Here is an 18,790-nt window from a genome sequence, read left to right as displayed (position 1 = left end):
AAGATGCATTCTGAAATATGAAAACTGGGAATTTTTTCTCAGTGTGATGGCACATGCATGCTTGTAATCCCAGCACTTGAGAGGCACAGGATTACAAATTCAAGGTCAGTCTATGCTGCAGAGTGGCTTCAAGGCCAGCAAAAATTACATAATGAGACCATGTATCAAAAATTAAATAAAACAAATAAAGACAAATGAAGGGAAGAAATACAGACTTTTGCGACAACTGCCAAGTTTATTTTGATTCCCAAAATGTGTGTGTATGTACATTATTACCTGTATATAGCTGAACTTACAGCTTTCCAGTTTTGTTCTGCTTTTGTAACACTGTGAGATATTGATCTTATAGATGATGTCATTATTAAATCCTGGGGTAGAAATAAACCAATGAAGGGACTCTTAATGTAGGAATTTGCAACTTATTGGACGTAACTTCAAAGACACTAGATCAGAAAAAAGTTGTTAAAATCCACAGTAAATGAGTTACTGAAATTATAGCAGGCACAAAGGATGAAGTAAACAGCATGTGAGATATTAAATTTCAGACAGGCACAGAAAGGCAAAGCAGTTCTGTACCTTGGAGAGTAGAAGTTAGTACAAATACAAAATTCAGGCAATGATGATTCCAAAAGTTCTTAACCTTTGCCCGATAGACCCGAGGTTCTGTCTCCAGAACTCACACAGGCAAGGTAACTTATGAAGTCATTTATCGTTTTCTGTGAGAACTGTATCAAAGATTGCCAGTGCTTTGAACAGTGCCTGACATACAGAAAGCCAGGCACATGTGAGGCACTGGAGATAAAACTATGAAACAAAATCATGTGGCTCTGTCTAGACAATTCTCATTCTATCATGCTACTTTCCTTTTTGTATAACTGGAATGCACAAGGCCTTACTGTATTCTAGTCATCCATAATGAGGAGATAATTCCATGTTAATGCATATAAAACAGAAAAATTTTCTCTAATGCCTACTAACATGAGTTGTGATGGTTGGTAAAACCACAGATGTGGGGGGAGAAGACCCAATGCTTTATTGCTCATTATTTTTACTTTTCCTTTACACACACAGCTGAATTGATTTGATAGAAGCTTTTTAAATATTAGGCTATTTTCCCCTTCATTAAACATAATTTTCTTTAATTTTTCAATAACACTGTGCATGCTTCTTTTTCTGAAGAGTAAGTGGAGCTATTATATATTACATACAGTTGAAATGTTTGTTAGAATTTTCAAATTATATTGTTTCATTTTTCCTAATTAAAATTCTACTTTTGGTTGTCTTTTCTTTTTTTCATGAAGGTAACTGTCCAAGGAAATACACACACACACACACACACACACACACATACACACACACACACAATTACTGCTTCACTGCTGTTGAGAATACCAATGTGAAATTAAAAACTAAGAATGTGTTACTGTGTGCCCATCTATTAATAATATGTACTCTGGACAGCATTTCTATACCACTTGATTTTAAAACAAAGTTAACACATATTCATAATTTAAAATATGAAACACAGGGCTGGAGTTTTAGCTCACTGGCATAAACACTTGGCTGGCAAGCGCGAGGCTGTGAGTTCGATCCCTGGTACCAAAAAAAAAAAAAAAAAAAAAATCAAACATGAAACACAAAACAGGTTCACTGTGCCTCTTTTTTTTTTTTTAAATCAAGACACTGTTGTCCTCTAAGTTACAATGTCATACCAAAAGCACTTTCTCATGAGTGTTAGGTCTTTTATCAACTTTTTCTCATGAGTGTTAGGTCTTTTACCAACTTTTCCAAAAACAAAAGAAGACATGCCATGAAAATATGGAACATAATTTGAAAGCTTCATTTCCTGGAAAACCTTGAAATATCTTAAGGTAGAAGCCACCATAGATACATTAATTTGAAATTTTAAAGTAACACAAGTAGTCATCTACCCAGAAATTTCAGAAATAGTTTAGAGAAAAATCTGAAAAGAAAAGGAGCCTGGTGCAGTAGAACACATTTGGTACCGTGGATTAACTAATGCTCAGCTTGTAACACCCAGCTGAGCTGAATCAGCATGGTTCTGGGTGTGGAAGGCCCACCTGAGGATTGTTGCCAACCGCATACCAGCAGAACTGGAGGGAGATGGTGCCCTGTTGATTTTCCTGGAGAAGCTCGTCGTGCTGGCTTTCCTGATATGAACTCTGCTGTTCTCTTAGAGGGGCTTAGGTCCTTCCTGTTGCTGAGGATAGCTGCGGTTCACTTTGGGGGAGCTCTTGACCTCACTTTGAGCTGCTTCTTAGCTCCAGTGCACATCCCTCAGTCTGCTGGCACAGATCCTTCATCTCATTGGTGCAGACTGTCCAGCTTCCACCGCTGACCTTCAGGCCTTCCCAGTACAGATCCTTGATACCAACTTGCATGAGACATTATCATGATCTCCAGGTGGACTCGTGAGGACGTTGCCATGGGCTCTAGGTCTTCAGCTGGACTCAAGCAGAATATTGCTGTGGGATTCAGGCCTTCAGCTGAATTCTTTGGGTCCCTAATGTATGGACAGATTTCCTACAGTCATTTGCATTTGACTCTTTGGATCAGTCCTATAAATTATATGTCCTATATTAAATCTTTTCCCTTGTGAGCCCTAACTCCAACTTTTGGTATCCCAACTATTCAAGAGGCCCAGGCAGAAAGATCGTAAGTTCAAAGACAGCCTGAGAAGCTTAGCAAGATCTTGTCTCAAAATGCAAAAAAAAAAAAAGTAAAACATCTAGGAGTACAGTTCAGTGGTAGAGAGCCCTTGAGTTTAATCTCTAGTACTACATAGGGAAAAAAAGCTTCCATGTTTCTAATCTCTTGGTCTATTCCATTTCTTGTTAGGATTAATGAAAACATTAGTTCCCTAGAGAAAAATCCAGTAACAGGTTTTTAATAGGTGGCTGATGTCTTTTGTTTGCAGTCGTTGGAAGTGAACTCAGGGCTGGCACATGCTAGCAAGACTCTACTGTACACCTGGCCTACATCCCAGCTGTAGGGAGCACCTGAAGCTGGAGATCAATCACATGTGTGGGGCTAAAGCAACGCCAGCCCTGAGAACATGGAAAGCCCAAAGCCAATCACATAAACAAGCTGTTCCAGCTCCAAAAAAGGCAAGGTGCCCAGACCAACCAGGCAAACAAATTGCTAGGGAGTGGGGTTGAGATTGATATTATCCTCCAAAGTATATAAGTAAACATCCTTCTGTGGTTGAGAAATTTCTTTTCTCCCATAAGGACAGAGAGCTCCACCTGATCCCAGCTTTCATCTCTTTTCTTTATTTTCCCATCCTCTTTCCATCCTTCTCCCCAGAAACATTGAGAGCTACACTGGTACGTGGCTCCAAACACCAGGAAACGGCCTGTAAGTAAAAGAGACTCTGTACTATGTTAAGCAAGATAGTATGAAAATATTAGTTCCCCAGTATTTTCCTATGCCTGCAAGACATCAGGATTGGTGGGTGATTTAATCCACATCATTTAGCTGACTATATGAGAGTGGAGGGTAGGGCAGGCAGGTTCTACACTCTGTAGAGTCATAAGAAGTCTGAGGGCACTATATATAATCCAAAAAACTAAAGGCAAAAAGACTGGTCTTCAGTCCACTTCGATTGCTTCTGGGATGTTAACCGCCTCTGCTCACAGAACCCATTGTACTCTCACGTCAAGCTCACAATAGTGTCTTGTTTTGCAAAATCATGACACTTGGTGTTCAGTCAGACTGGGCATGGGTCTGAGATCCCCACCCATCTCAGATGGCCTTTGCCGGACTTCAGCAAAAATGCAATGAAGTCAGACAACAAGTATTTGTCTTCACCTCACAGATCTGGTCTTCATCTCTCCCTCTCCCCCTTTCTCCCCTCAACTGGTAAAGTACACAGTGACTCATTTCCTTGCGCAGAGGAGGAGGAGGAAATGCTGACAAGGTCTTCACTGACTTACAGCTTAGTCTCTCTTCTGTCTCTGTTTCTATCTCTCTTCCTCTTGCCTTTCTGCTGAGCTCTATTGAAGCAAGACATACAGGAAAACAAGCTTTGTCAGCCTTGATTGATCCCCCTCAAATCACCTACAGCTGTAACTTCTTGTTTTGGTACAGAAAAGATTGGCAACCACAACCTGAAAGCAAAGTTTTTGATACTGTCCTCACAGGATTCATAAGCGTCTGTCTTCTTTCAAGCCTAAGTTATTAATTGCTTTTAACTGCTGTGTTACTTCTATATCCTTGCATGCAACCTCCCTTTCCCAATTTCTCTCCACTAGAAAGACCAACACTCTTAGCAAAATGTATAAAAACAGGATCTTTTCCTTTAAGGTTCATTCAGCCATTTTCTATGCAAGTCAGGCTGTACATCTAATGTTGGAGTAAAATCTTCCTGTTTCCCAGCGGTCTCTTCTGCCTCTTAAAAATTCTGCACTATTTCCCAAGCCCTTTTTAAATTTAATTTGAGACAGGATCTTGCTAAGTCAGTAAGTTGCCTAAGCTAGGCTTGAACTTGCCATCATCCTGTTTCAGCTTCCCAAAATGCTGGAGTTAGAAGCATGCTCACCTGGTGACCTGGAGCTTCTTACGGAAAGGGACTCTCAATTCTGTATGTACTTTGGTTAATACTAATTTATTACACTGAATATCTGAACATGAGTTATTATAAAATACAAAATCAAAACAAATTAAATACTATTTACTGAACAAAAACATTGAAAATTATGTAATAAAACATTCATAATTATTAGTTAAAATCACAAGTCTAACAAATTATTTTAAATATTATGTACACCTCTGATAAGCTAAAGAAAACCCCACAAAACTATATTTATTGCAAAAAATAGTATTACTTTTATATTTTAAGTAGTTTTAAAAAGGTACTAATTTCAATGTGCACACCTATGAGGGCTTATGGCTGAAAGATTGAAAGTTCAAGCCCAGCTTGAACAATTTAGTGACTTAGATTCTGTCTCAAAATTTAAGAAAAAAAAAAGGAGTTATCTTCCTGTGATCATAGAAATATTATCTGTAGAAGTACAGTAACAAATGGAAAAATTAAAAAAAAAAAAAAAACAGTGAAGAGAAAAGCAGCCAGCCCAGCCCCCGCACACATGCAGGCTGCTATCAGGACTCTCCCAGGTGTAACCAGCACAGATGCCAAGAAGCAGCCAGTCCAGCCACTACAACTCTGCCAGCCACCATCGCCTTCAGGAACCTGTAGCCAGCACAAGTCAGAAGAACCAGTCAGCCATACCTTAGAGAAGCCACAAGCATCTGGAGAAGGCTGCCCTACACCCCACAGCCTCCCTGAGAACCTGATTTATAGGAGAAACCCAGGTGCCTGACCCACCCCCTGCCTCTACCAAAACAGAGTAGCTAACATGGGAAGTGGCTGAGACCCCACAACCCACTCATCTGGAGGAACCCATAAAAATGTCAAGATTAGGGAGTAAAAGGCAACTTCTGGCCTCCAGCACAAACAGAAAAAATCCAGGAGACATGGACATGGAAGAAAATGAAAGTCACATACCTGAAATTTCTGGAATGCAGAAACTGATGTAAGGAAACTATTTCATGAGGCTGTAAAAGAAATCAGATCAGAAATAATATCTCAGGTAAGAGGAAATGACAAACACAAAAGAGTTGCTGAGCATATCTAAAAAAGACATAATTTTTTTAAAAAAAAAAAGAGGAACATAGGAGAATGAACAATATAGAGAAGAATTGGAATGCACAAAACAGACTCAGAAAGATATCCAGGAGATTAAAAACTCCATTGAAAGTTGGAAAAAACCACTTCAAACAAACTGAAGATAGACTTTCAGACCTTGAAGACAGGAATGCAGCTAGCAATTGTTAAAGGAAAGATCTCTGAAAAATAACAAGGCATCAGAAAATGACAATTCAATAACTACAAGACAATAGAAAGAAAAATAATTTAAGAGTGATAGATGTCAGCAAAAAAGCAAGAGCCAACACAAATGACATAAGGGGACTATTTATAGAAGTAATAGCAGAGAACTTCCCAAGCATGGGTAAAAGGACTGACACCCAGATAAGTGAGGCATATAAAACTCCAAGTAGCCATAACCAAAGTAAATCTACACCTAGACATATAATAATCAAGATCCCAGAAATTCAGCACAAGAACAGATTACTAAAGACTGTTAGAGAAAAGAAAAAAAAACAAAACAAACAGATCACCTATAAAGGAAAACTCATCAGAATCATGAAACCATCAGCTCAAGAAGAGCTTGAAGTACTTCAAGTCCTGAAAGAAAAGTACTTCCAACCCAGATTGATGTACCCTGTAAAACTATCTTTCAAAATTAATGGAGAAATACTTCTATGACAAAGAACAACTGAAGGAATTAATGACCACCAAACCAAACATACAAAGAGTGCTGAAGAATATTCTAGAGAAAGATAAAATGACCACAGTTTCAGGAACAGCAGCTGACAGGGATCCCTGAGTGGATCAAACAATTGAATGAAGAGGACAAGTAGGGAGCCTATGGTAGGAAAAAAGCATGGGAGAGATGAACCTATGCATGTTGGCTGTAACCATTAATTTAGATGACCTCAAATCACCAGTAAAAAGAAACACAGGCAGAGTGGCTCAAGAAACAAGATCCATCTATATACAGTATATAAGAAACACATTAACTCAAAAGGAAATTCAGAGACTAAAATCCAAAGGAGAGAAAACAATTCTCCATGTGACAGGGAACCAGAAAAAAGCAGTGGTACCTTGTCCATCAACCACAGAATGGATAAGAAAGATACAGCATTTTTGTACAATGGAAATCTACTCAGCTATAAACAAGGATAATCTCAAGGCTCTTGTAGGTAAGTGGATACAACTTGTGGTCATGCTCTTGAGTAAAATGGTTCAGACTCACATAGGTGAACAACATGTTGTCTCCCTTGTATAAAAAAAGCTGAAGGAGTTAATGGGATCCAAAATGTACAGTAGATATTGTGAAAGTGAAAGGAGAGGAAATATCTAAAAAGGGAAGTTGGTAGTCACTGTTAATTCCCTATTATTTTGTTTTAAAGTCCTGTGTAATTTTGCTTGTTTTGTTTTGATTGGTTTTATCCTAGTTTTTTTTATTTTAATATGTCTGATGGTATGGACAGCTATTTTGAAGACAACAAGAGGTATTATGGCAGCCATTGTTGATTCCCTATTGCCTTGTTTTGAAGTCCTGTATCACTTTCACTGTTTTGTTTTGATTGGCTTTATTCTGTTTTATTTTATTTGGTTTTATTCTCTTAAAAAATAGTGCAGACTAGCTAAAATTTTTGCTGGTCATTATATTGAGCCTTGTTATACCTTCCAAATCTGAGTTGTGTATTTTTTTCATACTGACTAAATTCCCTTTTATTCTTAGTTTTGGAGAACAGATACATCCTATTTTAGGAGAATATAAAACTTAGGTCTTTTGTGCAGATCAAATGAGAATATGAACAGCAGGGGATAAATCATGAAATGACAGAGCCAGAGAACATCTTAAAATTAGTCTCTGCCATTTCATTTTCTAAATGATGAAAAATAACTAAAAGAACAGATACTGGCAGAATGAGGATTTTTGTAACAGGACAGGAGTCATAATTCTGTGGCCACGAACAAAGGAGATGGCAATCAAATGAAGACAAATGTGAGAGGGAGGTAAACAAGAACTGAAGATTTGCTGATGGCTGACTAGATTTAGGAGAATAATATAAAGTCTAAGTGAAAGACAAATTTCTATAATTGGTAATATGTGACGGTGAACTGGTAGTTTCATAGTGTACGTCCTGCAGAGTTTGCCTTGTTTCTACAGGCAGTAAGACTCCTAGAGCCATTGAGTGGAGAATAGACTGTCCCAGAGTAGGGTTATCTTTCCACCCCCACAGGACTGTTGTCCAATTAGTTTTTCTTTATACTATGCAATAATTTTAGATGTTTTAGAAACAGTGCTACTCAAAGTGAGATGTGTCAATCATATCCATTTAAAAACTACATATTATCAGCTCACAATAATATAAGCACAGAAATTGAGACTAAGTGTTTAGAATATTGCTGTAACATACAAGTGCATGATCAGAGTAATCTAACAAATACATCAGTAAACCTTGATAGCACTTACCTGTTGTCTTAGCTACTTAGAAAGCTGAAGCATGAGGATTTCTTGAGCCCTGGATTTAGAAACCAGCCTGGGAAAAATAATGAATCCCTGTCTCAAGAGGAAAAGAGAGAAAGAGAAAGAGAGAGAGAATAATATTGCTTGTGAAAGTCTTTCTTGTCTTATTTAGGATTACAGTTGTGTTAACTTGAGGACTGAGAATTTTAGAAGCTTAACTAAGTGACTCATCAGGGGACTAAGGTCCTTGTAAACATCCCGAGCCTTTGCAAGAGGAAGGCTCAGAGATGGTGTGGGTGGGCAGTCTGCTTACAGTATAAGAGAGGAAAAGAGGCTTGCTCCTCTTTTTCTTTTATTGTTTCTGCTGTCAGTTGAACTATTTCCCCTGTGCCATGCCACCCTTCTTAGGAGCCAGCTGATTACAGAGCAAAACGTCCACCAAACTGCAAGCTATAATAAACCTTTTTGTCCTTAACTTTAGGTGTCAGGTATTTTGTGTCAGCAATGAGAGAAAAGTAACCAAGACAGACAGACACACACACACACACACATACATCACATACATACATATATACATATGTATCATAATATTGCTTGTGAAAGTCATTTTAAATTTTCCTTGAGTCTTCTCTGGGATTACAAACTATAGTTTTTTAGAAAGAGATCACCTAATGAGAGATCGGGAGCCTAACTTTCCTAACAATAAGTCTGAGTCCATTGTTCAACTCTGTCACTGCCCCTTACGTCCTCTTGCTTAGTCTAGGATAATAATATTATTTATCTCTCTTTAGCTATGCCTGGCAAAGTATATGTGCACAATAAACAATAGCTGTTATTATTAACCACACCCTAAATTTACCTATCAGAAAACTGTTCTGAGGGGCCCAACATCAGGATTGGTATGTATTTGAACTTGGACTGTACTGCAAACTTTCTTTCAAATTAAGTTTTTAAAGATGCCTTAGCATGATGTTTATTTTGTTTTCTTGAAAATATGAACAAAATATGTATTAGGTTTAGTACATATTTTTGTTTTGTGCATATGCCAGGCCTGTACCCTAATTAGGGTGTAGACCTGTAGATGAATGGAAAAACAGGATTGCAAGTTCAAGTCCAGTTTATGCAACTTAGTGACTTGGCAAGACTCTGCCTCAAAAATTTTTAAAATAAGTGCAAAAAAATGGTGTGGAGTTTCTGGGACTATCACTCAGTGTTAAGGCCTTGGATTCAAACTCAGTATCAAAAATAATAATACTACTAACAATAAAAATTCATTTTACAAATTGTTATGTTAATGTTTTCCATTATAAGCAGAACCAACTCATTCTAGCAAGTTCTTTAATAGAAAAGAATCAATCATGCTCAGAGTCTAACACTGCTTGGAACTATCCCCAAAGCCGCCGAGAAATTGTCCATAGAATCTTTGGGACATTGAGCACCAAACTAAAACCAGGATCTTTGCACCTGATGCTGCTGAGAGCTTTGTGCCTTCTGACCAGACTTAGGCCCTTGATCAACTCTTCCCAATCCTCTTTCCTTACACTATTCTCCTTTGAATCAAAACCTTGCATGTGTGCTGCAAGGACAGAGTTCTGATGTATTCTAGGTACCTTAGATGCCCAAAAGTCTGGGAAAGCGAGATTTACACCCTCCAGCTTGCAGAGCTTGTACTTATCTGAGAATGAGTGTTCCCAAGATTCTGAGAAGTTAGATACGCCAAACATCCACTTTGCTGCTTATATAAGTAATCCTTGAAAGAATGTCTCATTCATATGCTCCCAAATAAATTCACTGCAAGGCATATGATGAGTCAAAGACAAGTGCAGGGAAGGGGAAAAGTAAGAGACTGATTATTGGGTACAAAAAATACAATTAGAATAAATTGTAGTATTCTATAGCTCAGTCAGACGATTATAGTTAACAATAAATAACAATGATTATAGTTAACAATTGTATATTTCAGGATATCTAGTAGAAAGGCTTTTGAATGTCCCAACACAAAGAAATTATAAATGTTTAAGGTGTTGAATATATTAATTACCCTGATTTTTACTACTGTACATTGTACATGTGTTTCAAAATATATAGTATTCGATAAATATGTGCAATTATTACCTGTCAGTTAAAATATTTTTAAAAACTGTGATGAATAGAAATGAAATATTTTAAATGATCACAAAATCCTTTTAGTCATAACCACATTTGGTTTATATAAATATAAAATATATAAATTTTTAATAAGTAAATAGTCCTTAAATGCAACAGATCCAGCAATCTTTTGTCTAAAAGCCAAAACACACATGGGATAATTAACCTTATATATTTAGAAATTTAATATTAAATAAAGGTAAAGTACTTTTTATTACTAATTTATATATTTTTGTTTTAAAAAGCAAAACAAAAAAAGGATAGAAATGATTTATAATATGATATATAATTTTAAAAAACAGTAGGAAATTAACACAAGTTAATATATTGCATGTTGTTATCTTACAGGTAGTTGTGCAGGGTATAAGATCTAGACACAAAAATGACCAAACAATGATGGAAGAAACTGTTTTGTTTGATGAACTAACAGATTAATAGTATAGTTATCTGTCTTGCATACATATTCATACATACATTTACATATGTTTACCAACATACATATAATCTTTTCCTTTCTTCCTTTTTCCCTTCCCTTATCCAAGTTCTTTCCTTTTGAGCACTAATTTATATTTCTTATATCATACTGTTAGTTCTTTTTCTTCTTACTTTTGTATTCTAGAATTCAGCATAATAATATAAGCTCAGTAAATGTTTAAATAGATTAATATATAAAAGTCATACTACCCAAGAATATAATATAATTTATATAATAAATTATAATATAATATTTATATAATAAATTTATGTAATAATATAATATATATAAGGTAATATAATAATTTACCTCATTCGAAAATTAGACATTTCATGTTTTTTAAAAACAGAGAAAGAGCCCTCTAAAAACCAAAATACATTGTCTCATTATCTCTTAAGGTTGTATAATCTGTAACTCAGAATTTCTGACAAAGATCTTTCCAATAAATATCCTGACTTCACTTTTAAGTGTAATAATATGATTTCTGGGGCAATCAGATCATTTCTTTCTACTAATCATTTTCTGAACACAATGCATGACATCTGAAAGTTCTACCACTATTATAAATGGCTTCTTCTCTTAGAGGCAGTGCAAATCCAGAGTTTTTTGGTTAAGTTTTTTTGTTTGTTTTTGAGAAAGGATCTTGCTATATAGTGCAGGCTGGCTTTAAACTCACAATGTAGCCCAAACTGGCCTTGAACTTGCAGCAATCTTTCTGCCTCAGCCTCCAGAGTGCTGGGATTATAGATGCATGCCTCCTTGCCCAGGTTAAAATATATTCTTGATTTGTGAAGGAAGGGTGAAGTTTCTTGTTCTCTTCTAAAGTATGAGATGCTGTAAATGACAAAATATGATTTTTGGTCATATTAAGTAAAGGTATAATTACTCAGAATATAATTTAGACTGCTAATTACTTCCCCTCCACCCCATCATCGCTTGAAGAGGAAACAAGGGGTAAGGTGATACTGTTAAAAAAGTAGGACTGACCCTGAGAACATTGGGCAGATTAGGTTCTGACGCTGCTTATCTCTGATGCCAGGTAATCTGCTTTATTAAACTGAACTTTAGTTTTCTCATCAATAAGACGAGATCCAAAATAATTCTCATTGTCTCAATCTCACAGGATGAATTAAGTGAAGTCCACACACATGAAAAAGCCGTAACAATCCTAGAATCTAGACAGTGGCACCATAGTAGTACTCACCAGCACTGGTGATAGGTGAAATAGGGAGCGTAGTTATCTCCATTTTATCACCAAATGGCTTGACCAGAAAATGGACAGAAAAGTACCAAACACATCACAATAAACAATTCCTAAGTATGGTAAATATTTTGGACTTAAAGATGATTCAGGTTTGAGTTTCTTCACAAATTCTGATCCTTAGGTTGTAAGGAAAGCAGAGTGTAAAGTCAAGAGGTCTTTTGCTTTGCAGGGAATGTTTAGGAAACAGGTCCTCTGGTGTGCCAGGAGTGCCCATAATAACATTCAGTTCAACAATTAAGGTCTTGGTTCACATAGCTCAATTTAGGCCTTAATTAGAAAAAGATCCATGACTCAGAAGGCTGGAAGAGGGTAAGTTTTATAAGAACACATATGAAAACATTAATATAAAAGATAATGTGAAAATGTTTAATGCATGCAATTAGTGTGAAATAGATGATCAAAAAATTTCTAAAGTCAGTGATACCTGTTCAATAGAAGTATCCCATCATAAGCAATTTTTAAAAACTCAGCATGCGAATGTTTTTCCAACCTGCCTGTGAAGTTAAGTGTCTTCTTACTTCATTAGGAAGAGTACAATTTTATTAATTGGATGTTGAGATCTGTATCAGTGGTTAGAGGATTAATCTTGTAATTCTGATCATAAAGTAAGTCTCCCTTTACAAGGTAATTTGGAACGAGTTACTTCTGAATGTTGCAAAAACTGAATGATTCATTTTGCCTAAGGAAATGGAAACTGAAACTTTAAGCCAATGCCTACTGTAGACTATGGAATTTAATCATTCTCCATTTCTTCGTTTGGTTGGTTTCGTGGTGTGTGTGTGTGTGTGTGATCTTTTGTTTTGCAATGACAGTATTTTATTGCCAAATATACATTTAATGATGCTCACCTATCACTTATTGGGCTAATACTATATTTTAATCACTCCTTGTTTCCTCCCCAGTACATAACCAGCCCTTGCGGTTTTTCTTATAAAAGCACATATGTAAGAGCCTTAATGGACCTTCAAAAATATCGTTAGCCTGTATTTCCATTCTCATATAATTACTGGTCTTGGAGCTAAAAACACTCTTAGGAATCCTGGGTCCACATAATTATTTTACAGGGGGAAAAATTATGAATCAAGAATGCTAGGCAAGCTGGAGTGTAGCTAGGTGCAACTCAGCTCGTGAAGTACCTGGATTTCAAGACTTAAATAACAAAACTTTACCAAGAAACATGCATTCTACAGAAAGACTTACTTAGAAAAGAGAACTGGGTATTTTCTATTTACCTACTTTCCCATCTTTATAATCTATTCTATATTTATACATTGTGAAGAAAAAGTGGGATCCTGAACTTTATTTTATATCCCTTGATTCTTGGTAAATCTAAACATTTTTCCATCTGCTTACTAACTGCATTTTCTGCTACATAAAAATAAAGTATTGACACGCACTTACTTTATCAATCAATTTTTTTGGAAGTACTACGTCTTCATCTCCATCCCTTTATATTTTTATTTTTTTGAGACAGGGGCTTGCTAAATCACACAGGTGGAACTGAAACTTGTCATTCTCTTGCCTCAGCCTCGAAGTCCAAGTGACCATGTAGGCCACCACACCTGGCTTCAATTGATCATTACATTGACACAAATTTTAAAATAACACAAAATTTGATGCTTAAACCAATGTATCAAAGGCCTGTCATACTAGTATAAGAAATTAATATACCTAAATACAGCCCAGAAGAAAAAACAATACCTAAAACAGTGCAGACGTTATATAATGTTACATTCTCTGACTCATTCCCCAGGAGCCTTGAGTTACAACTTTCTGAACAAACTAAAATATCTCCCTCACTGACATACATTCACATTAAAAAAAACAGGCTGAGTTAATGTATAGTTGATTACCTTATATTTAGTTATGGAGGAGAGACTATGATCTCTTTTTCCTATAGTCAGTCTTTTGGGTATGATAGTATGGAATATATATATTAATATTTTATGTTAATATTCTATCTATCCATCCATCTATCTATCCATCTATCTATCTATCTTGGACATCAGTTATGTACCTAGAACTGAGTTAGGGCCTGGACATAGAGCTAAGAGAGGGCACTGGAGTAGATAATAACTTCTAACTTTTGATTCAGATTTTTTCGGTGTTGTTTGTTTGTTTGTTGTAGACAAAGTCTCACTGTGTAGCCTAGACAGGCCTCAAACTCTTGCAGATCCTGTGCCTTAACCTCCTTAGTGCTAGGATTACAGGTGAGTACCACCATGCCTGTTTGCTTGTTTTTAATAAGGTCTTGCCATGTATTCCAGACTGGCCTTGAATTCACCATGTAACCCAGGCTGGATCTGAACTCTGAGTGATCCTCCTGCCTCTTCCTCCCAAATGCTGGGACTATAGGCATGCATCACCATGTCCAGCTGGTTCAGTTTAAATTTCTGGCAATGTACTAGGGATATAACAAAAGTAAATTTAACAAAAGTAAATGCCCAATAGAACTAATAAATATTTTTTCCAAGATAAATATTTAAAAGGCAAGAAGTGGGCATGAGGACACAGTACCTTGGTAGAGCACTTGCTTAAATTCTAGACCCTGCATTTGATCCTCAGCACTAAAAACACTAGGACCCCCAAAACAAACAAACAAACAAACAAACAAACAAAAAACTCAACAACAACAAAACCACACTGAAAAACCATAGTGGAATAACTCATTTGATTCATTTTTAACATGGTAAGTCACTAAAAGTTAAATGTCACTTTGAGTGCTTGGTTCAGGAATTTAAGCCATCTAATATTTTTAGTAATTAATTATTACAAAACATAATTTATCAATATAAATATTTGTGCCTGAGACACATACACTGACCATTCTATCATTGACTTGTAAAATCCAACTCACTCAGTGAAACTCATTCTGATGTGTTTCCATTCTTCCTCCTCCCTCGCCTCCTTTTTCTCTACCCCTTCTTCCCTGTCCTTCCACTCTTCTGTGTTTCCTTCTCCTTCTCCTTCTATTCCTTCTCATCCTCTACCATCTGCTCCTTTTCCTTGTACTTTGCCTATGCACTATCGATGGGGCCTATTGTCTTCACACTGAGCTATATCCCTGGCCCTTTTAAAATTTTGGATTTTGAGACAATTGTTTAGGCTAGGCTTGAATCTGTAATTCCAGTGCTTCTGCCTCCCAGAGTTTTGGAATTACAGATGTGAGCTGGTTTCCATTCACTTTTTCTTCACCTCTACTTTAGTACTTATTAAGCTTTAGTCTGTTTATTTTCCTATTTACTGTATATTTGCATTATTTATTTCCCACTTATTTGTATTGTTTACTATTTACTTGTATTATTTATGTCCCATGAACTATTTTCTTTCCTCCTACACTGAGAACTCTTGCACAGCAATAGTGATCCATACACCATGTTTAATACTTAGTAGGCCATTAGCAGATTCTTGAAGATTTTAGAAAATAAATGATAGTTGTGATAGTTAATTTCAGGTAACAGCTGATGAAGTATTTTTTCTGGATACATTGGAGAGGGTGGCTCCAGAAGAGATCGGCATCTGCATAAATGGACTGAGTAAGGAAGATCCACCCTCACCTCATGTGGGTGGCACACTCAGTCAGCTGAGGCCCAGACAGAACAATGGAGCAGTGGAAAGGCAAACTTTCTCCTAGAACTGGGGCACCCTTTTTCTCCTCTCTGGGGCATCAGAACTCCAGCTTCTCTAGCTGTTAGACTCTAGGATTTCCAACAGTGCTCCCCCATTTCTCAGAATTTTGGCTTCAGAGTGAGGCTTTCAACATCAAGTTCCTTCATACTCAGGCTTTTGAACATGGACTGGGCTATGCTACTGGTCTCCCTGGTTCCTACTTGTGGTGGATTATAGTGAACTTTTCAGCCTCTAGATTTATATGAATCACCTCTCATATATCTAATGAATCACCTTTCATATATCTATGTCTCCTATTGGTTCTTCCCTCTGGAGAATCTTGACCAATTTAACTATGTTTAAAAGTTATAAGGTCATTGTAACACACATTTTGATAGTAAGTTTAAACATTATCAGTTCTCTATATAGCTTCATGCGTAGACCATAAAAATTTACCCTCTTGAATGTGTCAATAAAACAAAAGAACTGCTTTGAACCAAGATCTAAGGAATTATTTCCCTAGAATTATAAACTGTAAGCCTATTTTTAAAATGTTACCTATATGCCTATATGTCACAGTAGCAAATACCTATGGTCTCCACATCCAGGAAGCTGAGGTGGGAGGATTGCTTGAACCCAGGAGGTAAGGGCCTATGCATGAAACTATATATCTTATTCATGGGCAGCCTGGACATCAATGAGACCCCTGTCTCAAAATAAACAAAAAAAGAAAGAAAGAAAAGAAAAGAAAAACGGAAAAGACTAGCTTTGTAAGCAGGCAAATGTTTAATAATTTTGTTGAAGCAAGAAATAAAATCATCTTAAAATGAAAACTGTCTCAGAATTTTCAGAAAGACTAAAATATGTTTCTTCCTGACACAAATACCAGTAACATAACTCTCCATCTATAGAGCCCCCATTTCGCCCAGAGCTAGGTCATTTAAATTGGCTTTGTCAGAAAGACAAAACTTACTGCCAGATGGCAACTCCAGCATGTGCATAGTGACAAGCTTTGAGGAGCAACTGTAATTACATGGCATATTTTATAAAGCGTCGTTGCTCTGAGGAAGTGAGATTTAAGCAGATACTCTACCTAAATGTGAACCAGCAGGGATGAAGAGTAGGAGATAGGCAATGCCAGAAGAGGAAACAGCTAGAGCGACTCATACACAGATCCTGAGGCAGAAAACCTCAACATACCTGACAGAGGAAGGGACAGAGGCACTGAGAGTTCCAGAGATCCACAGAGAAAGAAGGAGCAGGGTGGCTTATAGGCTCTGGAATGACTTTGAAACACTTTTGAATACAGCATTCAAATTCACAGATGATTGGCTGGGAAACTTAAATTCCAAGTCACCACTGAAACACACCCCAAGACCAACAACTATGCCTAATCATTGACATTACTTTGGGAGTAGCTAAGCGAAAGCTGACCACGTGTAGTCAAAAAAAATCAAAACCAAACCAAATATATACGGTTTCATACGTCTTCTACAAATCTTAAACCTTTGAATGTTTTTTATATTTCAAAGAAAGAATCTGGAGCTGGGGGTGTGGCACAGTGGTACTGTTTGTGTGTGTGAGCCACAGATTCTTTGGGTAGTGCCACACTTGCATTACTGCAAACCAGGCTGCCACCAATATAGCAGAACACAGGCCATATTCCTCCTATCATCCTGAAATGTGATCATCATAGCCATTCTTTTTAGTTAAAAATGAGTAAGCAAATGAGTTCACTAGTCAACTAAAGGCAGAGGAAAATTCACATGCATCTGTGCACTTACTACCCCCTTTTCCCATTAGCCTATTTAAAATAGATGTCAACCAAAAAACAAAAATGTGAGCTTCAGAGGATGAGTAAGGGGGACATCACCTGTATAAGACTAGATCAAACTATCCATGCAGGCACAGCTTCTGTGGAGGGAGGGAGGCAATGCTTAGCGAAGTGCCCACTTAGCTAACTTCAAACTCGCTCCTTTAGCTCCTGATTTCTGTAATAGATTAAATACTGCTTCCAGTTATTTTCCTTAGCTGAACCTCAGAATACAACCTCATTTAGAGAAAGAATCTGGAGCTGGGGGTGTAGCACAGTGGTACTGAGCTTGCCGACTATGTGCGTGGGCCTGCTACAATCTACAGTGCACACACGTGCGCGTGCACACACACAACAACAACAAAAAACAACAGAATAGGGTCATTGCATATGATAAGTGAAGATGTGACTGGAGGAGAATGGGTCCTTCATCCAGTGGGACTCATGCCCTTAAAAGAGAAAGGCAATAGATACAAAGACTGGCACACAGAGAAAACTGTCAGTGAAGACAGAGGCAGAGATTGGGCACATTTCCATGCCATGAAGTGCTAAGCATTGTCAGCAAGCACAGAAGGGAAGAGAAGGAAGGAAGCCTTCAGAGAGAGCACCGCCCTGCTGACATCCACTGCAGATGAACAGTCTCCAGAGGGAATACTTCTGTTCTTAGCTCACCGGTCTGGGGTAATTCCTTGTAGCAGCCCTAGGAAATAGGAAATCAAGAAGGATAAGACCTAGGAAACTGGGAGGTGAGTACCAGCAGAGCTCCCAGAGCATGCGTCTGTGATCAAAGAGAACGCAGTAAGATGCCCTAGATCAGGCAGCAACGCTGCTCTCATGGTCTCCTCCACAACGGACTTTTGTAAACTCATAAATCTTTCAGGTAGTGATATAATAGGATGGGTTATAAGAAAAAGCAAAACTTCTTTTTGTTCTTTAAATCAAGCCAAGATTATTTTCTTAAGTGAATAAAACTATCATGGGGAAGATCAAGAAGGAGCTTCAAGTTGGGCACAGTGCATGACTTGTAATCCCAGCATTGAAGCTGAGGCAGGAAAATTTCAAGACCTCCTACCCTAGGCAATTTAGCAAGACCCTGTCTAAAAAAAAACCTGGGAAATACAGTTTAATGTAAAGCTCTGAGTTCAATCCCGTAATACACACACACAGAATGAGCTTCAGCTGACTGTGGTAGTGTATCCCAGTCTAGTACCTAAGAGAATATGGTAGGAAGACTGATAGTTCAAAGCCAGCCTAGGCTACATAGCAAAATCCATCTCAAAACCATCAAAAATGCAATCATGTAAGCTTTAAACTATCATCAACATTGTTATGCAAATGAGACACAAATATTATATTAT

This window comes from Cavia porcellus, unplaced genomic scaffold (genome assembly GCF_034190915.1).
Source record: "Cavia porcellus strain 051 isolate PalLab524CR breed Dunkin Hartley unplaced genomic scaffold, mCavPor4.1 scaffold_17, whole genome shotgun sequence".
Lineage (NCBI taxonomy): Eukaryota > Metazoa > Chordata > Mammalia > Rodentia > Caviidae > Cavia > Cavia porcellus.
The sequence above is the reverse complement of the archived record's forward strand: the minus strand, read 5'-3'. Positions refer to the sequence as shown.